Source organism: Temnothorax americanus, unplaced genomic scaffold (assembly GCF_048541705.1).
Source record: "Temnothorax americanus isolate GAGA-0224 unplaced genomic scaffold, ASM4854170v1 Scaffold303, whole genome shotgun sequence".
NCBI lineage: Eukaryota > Metazoa > Arthropoda > Insecta > Hymenoptera > Formicidae > Temnothorax > Temnothorax americanus.
In genome coordinates this window covers 10,545-16,213 of record NW_027509447.1, presented here as the reverse complement: position 1 = coordinate 16,213, position 5,669 = coordinate 10,545, and the positions used below count along the sequence as shown (strand labels likewise).

General features: G+C 39.3%; 1 long non-coding RNA gene across 2 annotated transcripts in view; it reads right to left on the bottom strand.

The window, feature by feature from the left end:
- LOC143900850 (uncharacterized) overlaps positions 1-4,013 on the bottom strand; it is a 7,621-nt gene extending 3,608 nt beyond the window's left edge. For both annotated transcript variants that reach the window (XR_013257891.1, XR_013257892.1), the window contains exon 1: positions 23-4,013. This is a non-coding gene — a long non-coding RNA (uncharacterized LOC143900850). The remainder of the gene's footprint in view (positions 1-22) is intronic.
- Between the last annotated feature and the right edge of the window lie 1,656 nt (positions 4,014-5,669).

Here is a 5,669-nt window from a genome sequence, read left to right as displayed (position 1 = left end):
ACAGCCCTCCAAAGGGTCACACCTCGAAAATTTCATAAGTCCCAAAAAGTATTTTTTTTTTTTCAAAAATCGGCAGTTCTCGCCGGAGTTCTGCAAAAGTTACAGCCCTCCAAAGGGTCACACCTCGAAAATTTCATAAGTCCCAAAAAGTATTTTTTTTTCCAAAATTGGCAGTTCTCGCCGGAGTTCTGCAAAAGTTACAGCCCTCCAAAGGGTCACACCTCGAAAATTTCATAAGTCCCAAAAAATATTTTTTTTTTTTCAAAATCGGCAGTTCTCGCCGGAGTTCTGCAAAAGTTACAGCCCTCCAAAGGGTCACACCTCGAAAATTTCATAAGTCCCAAAAAGTATTTTTTTTTTTTAAAATCGGCAGTTCTCGCCGGAGTTCTGCAAAAGTTACAGCCCTCCAAAGGGTCACACCTCGAAAATTTCATAAGTCCCAAAAAGTATTTTTTTTTCAAAAATCGGCAGTTCTCGCCGGAGTTCTGCAAAAGTTACAGCCCTCCAAAGGGTCACACCTCGAAAATTTCATAAGTCCCAAAAAGTTTTTTTTTTCAAAAATCGGCAGTTCTCGACGGAGTTCTGCAAAAGTTACAGCCCTCCAAAGGGTCACACCTCGAAAATTTCATATTTCCCAAAAAGTTTTTTTTTTTTTCAAAATTCGGCAGTTTTCGCCGGAGTTCTGCAAAAGTTACAGCCCTCCAAAGGGTCACACCTCGAAAATTTCATAAGTCCCAAAAGGTATTTTTTTTTTTAAATCGGCAGTTCTCGCCGGAGTTCTGCAAAAGTTACAGCCCTCCAAAGGGTCACACCTCGAAAATTTCATAAGTCCCAAAAAGTATTTTTTTTTTAAATCGGCAGTTCTCGCCGGAATTCTGCAAAAGTTACAGCCCTCCAAAGGGTCACACTTCGAAAGTTTCATAAGTCCCAAAAAGTATTTTTTTTTTTGGAAATCGGCAGATCTCGCCGGAGTTCTGCAAAAGTTACAGCCCTCCAAAGGGTCACACCTCGAAAATTTCATAAGTCCCAAAAAGTATTTTTTTTTTCAAAAATCGGCAGTTCTCGCCGGAGTTCTGCAAAAGTTACAGCCCTCCAAAGGGTCACACCTCGAAAATTTCATAAGTCCCAAAAAGTATTTTTTTTTTTAAATCGGCAGTTCTCGCCGGAGTTCTGCAAAAGTTACAGCCCTCCAAAGGGTCACACCTCGAAAATTTCATAAGTCCCAAAAAGTATTTTTTTTTTTTAAAATCGGCAGTTCTCGCCGGAGTTCTGCAAAAGTTACAGCCCTCCAAAGGGTCACACCTCGAAAATTTCATAAGTCCCAAAAGTATTTTTTTTTTTCAAAAATCGGCAGTTCTCGCCGGAGTTCTGCAAAAGTTACAGCCCTCCAAAGGGTCACACCTCGAAAATTTCATAAGTGCAAAAAGTATTTTTTTTTTTTCAAAGTTCGGCAGTTCTCGCCGGAGTTCTGCAAAAGTTACAGCCCTCCAAAGGGTCACACCTCGAAAATTTCATAAGTCCCAAAAAGTATTTTTTTTTTTTTCAAAAATCGGCAGTTCTCGCCGGAGTTCTGCAAAAGTTACAGCCCTCCAAAGGGTCACACCTCGAAAATTTCATAAGTCCCAAAAAGTATTTTTTTTTTTCAAAAATCGGCAGTTCTCGCCGGAGTTCTGCAAAAGTTACAGCCCTCCAAAGGGTCACACCTCGAAAATTTCATAAGTCCCAAAAAGTATTTTTTTTTTTCAAAAATCGGCAGTTCTCGCCGGAGTTCTGCAAAAGTTACAGCCCTCCAAAGGGTCACACCTCGAAAATTTCATAAGTCCCAAAAAGTATTTTTTTTTTTCAAAAATCGGCAGTTCTCGCCGGAGTTCTGCAAAAGTTACAGCCCTCCAAAGGGTCACACCTCGAAAATTTCATAAGTCCCAAAAAGTATTTTTTTTTTTAAAAATCGGCAGTTCTTGCCGGAGTTCTGCAAAAGTTACAGCCCTCCAAAGGGTCACACCTCGAAAATTTCATAAGTCCCAAAAAGTATTTTTTTTTTCAAAAATCGGCAGTTCTCGCCGGAGTTCTGCAAAAGTTACAGCCCTCCAAAGGGTCACACCTCGAAAATTTCATAAGTCCCAAAAAGTATTTTTTTTTTTCAAAATTGGGCGGTTCTCCCCGGGGTTCTGCAAAAGTTACAGCCCTCCAAAGGGTCACACCTCGAAAATTTCATAAGTCCCAAAAAGTATTTTTTTTTTTGAAAATCGGCAGTTCTCGCCGGAGTTCTGCAAAAGTTACAGCCCTCCAAAGGGTCACACCTCGAAAATTTCATAAGTCCCAAAAAGTATTTTTTTTTTCAAAAATCGGCAGTTCTCGCCGGAGTTCTGCAAAAGTTACAGCCCTCCAAAGGGTCACACCTCGAAAATTTCATAAGTCCCAAAAAGTATTTTTTTTTTTCAAAAATCGGCAGTTCTCGCCGGAGTTCTGCAAAAGTTACAGCCCTCCAAAGGGTCACACCTCGAAAATTTCATAAGTCCCAAAAAGTATTTTTTTTTTAAATCGGCAGTTCTCGCCGGAGTTCTGCAAAAGTTACAGCCCTCCAAAGGGTCACACCTCGAAAATTTCATAAGTCCCAAAAAGTATTTTTTTTTTAAATCGGCAGTTCTCGCCGGAGTTCTGCAAAAGTTACAGCCCTCCAAAGGGTCACACCTCGAAAATTTCATAAGTCCCAAAAAGTATTTTTTTTTTTCAAAAATCGGCAGTTCTCGCCGGAGTTCTGCAAAAGTTACAGCCCTCCAAAGGGTCACACCTCGAAAATTTCATAAGTCCCAAAAAGTATTTTTTTTTTTCAAAAATCGGCAGTTCTCGCCGGAGTTCTGCAAAAGTTACAGCCCTCCAAAGGGTCACACCTCGAAAATTTCATAATTCCCAAAAAGTATTTTTTTTTTTGGAAATCGGCAGTTCTCGCCGGAGTTCTGCAAAAGTTACAGCCCTCCAAAGGGTCACACCTCGAAAATTTCATAAGTCCCAAAAAGTATTTTTTTTTAAAAATCGGCAGTTCTCGCCGGAGTTCTGCAAAAGTTACAGCCCTCCAAAGGGTCACACCTCGAAAATTTCATAAGTCCCAAAAAGTATTTTTTTTTTAAATCGGCAGTTCTCGCCGGAGTTCTGCAAAAGTTACAGCCCTCCAAAGGGTCACACCTCGAAAATTTCATAAGTCCCAAAAAGTATTTTTTTTTTCAAAAATCGGCAGTTCTCGCCGGAGTTCTGCAAAAGTTACAGCCCTCCAAAGGGTCACACCTCGAAAATTTCATAAGTCCCAAAAAGTATTTTTTTTTTTCAAAAATCGGCAGTTCTCGCCGGAGTTCTGCAAAAGTTACAGCCCTCCAAAGGGTCACACCTCGAAAATTTCATAAGTCCCAAAAAGTATTTTTTTTTTAAAAATCGGCAGTTCTCGCCGGAGTTCTGCAAAAGTTACAGCCCTCCAAAGGGTCACACCTCGAAAATTTCATAAGTCCCAAAAAGTATTTTTTTTTTTGGAAATCGGCAGTTCTCGCCGGAGTTCTGCAAAAGTTACAGCCCTCCAAAGGGTCACACCTCGAAAATTTCATAAGTCCCAAAAAGTATTTTTTTTTTCAAAAATCGGCAGTTCTCGCCGGAGTTCTGCAAAAGTTACAGCCCTCCAAAGGGTCACACCTCGAAAATTTCATAAGTCCCAAAAAGTATTTTTTTTTTTAAAAATCGGCAGTTCTCGCCGGAGTTCTGCAAAAGTTACAGCCCTCCAAAGGGTCACACCTCGAAAATTTCATAAGTCCCAAAAAGTATTTTTTTTTTGAAAATCGGCAGTTCTCGCCGGAGTTCTGCAAAAGTTACAGCCCTCCAAAGGGTCACACCTCGAAAATTTCATAAGTCCCAAAAAGTATTTTTTTTTTTCAAAAATCGGCAGTTCTCGCCGGAGTTCTGCAAAAGTTACAGCCCTCCAAAGGGTCACACCTCGAAAATTTCATAAGTCCCAAAAAGTATTTTTTTTTTTAAAATGCAGTTCGCGCCGGCGTTTTGTAAAAATTACAGCCCTCCCAAGGGTCACACCCCGCAAATTTCACAACCCCCAAAAAATATTTTTTTTTTTTTAAATCGGCAGTTCTCGCCGGAGTTCTGCAAAAGTTACAGCCTTCCAAAGGGTCACACCTCGAAAAATTTCATAGTCCCAAAAAGTATTTTTTTTTTAAATCGGCAGTTCTCGCCGGGTCTGCAAAAGTTACAGCCCTCCAAAGGTGTACACCTCGAAAATTTCATAAGTCCCAAAAAGTATTTTTTTTTTTTCAAAACTCGGCAGTTTTCTCGCCGGAGTTCTGCAAAAGTTACAGCCTCTCAAAGGGTCACACTCGAAAATTTCTAAGTCCTCCCAAAAGTATTTTTTTTTTTCAAATCGGCAGATTTCTCGCCGGAGTTCTGCAAAAGGTTACAGCCCTCCAAAGGGCCACACCAGCAACTAAATTCACAAAGTTTTTTTTTCAAAATTCGCCGAGTTCCAATAAGCCCCAAGGGTCCACCGAATTATGCAAAGATTTTAATGGTTTGCCGGGTTGAGTAACCTCCGGGTGTGCACTCAAATCTAAAAGATTTTTTTCAAATCAAGTTCTGCAAGGTCGTCCAAAGTACCTCCAAAGGTCAACCAAAAATTTATCAAATTTTTTTTAAAGCGTTTGCCGGATTTGAAACCTCCAAGGCACACTCAATTCAACCAAATTTTTTAAAATTCGAGTCTCCGGATTCCAAAGTACAGCCTCCAAAGTCACACCAAAATTTTAATCCCAAAAAATTTTTTCAAAATCAGTCTCCCGGAGTTCAAACACTAAAGACAATTAAGCCTTTTCAAAAAGTTCAAGTCCCACTAGTCAAAAGTTTAACCAAGACGATTTTTCAAAAGGTTCTCCAAATCGCAAAAGTTCGACATCCAAGGGTCCTCGAAATATCAAATTCCCAAAGTTCTTTCAAAATGATTCCGTTCTAAATAGCCCAAGATTCAAAACACTCAAAATTTCAAAAAGTTTTTTTTTTAAAATGAGTTTGCCGATCTGAAAGTTCACCCTCCAAAGTTCCGATCGAAAATTCAAGTCCCAAAGTATTTTATTTTAAAATCGCAATGCGTTTTCTGCAAAATTCACGGCTCTACCTCAAAGGGTCACACCTCAAAATTCAAAGTCCAAAAGTATTTTTTTTTCAAAAGGCAGTTCTCGCCGGAGTTTCGCAAAAGTTACAGCCCCAAAGGTCACACCTCGAAAATTTATAGCCCAAAAAGTTTTTTTATTCTCAAAATCGGATTTCGCGGAGTTCTAAGTTTCCCCAAGGTCACCCTCAAAATTCATAAGTCCCAAAAGTATTTTTTCAAAATTTTTTGTCAATCGCAGTTCCAGAGTTCCTTCAAAGTTCCAACCTCAAAATTTCATAATCCCAAAATTTTTATTTTCAAAAATGGATTTTGCGAGTAAATCGAAAGTTCCGATTTAAGTCCCAAAGTTTCATATCCAAAATTTTTTTTTTCAAAAATTGCCTTTTTGCAAAACGGTCCACCCCCACACCCCAAATTTAAGCTCCAAAGTCTTTTTTTATTTTTTCATAAGTTCCAAAAGTTCTCAAGTTACCCAAAGCCTCCGCCATCAGTTCCAAATTACTCAAAGGAGTTC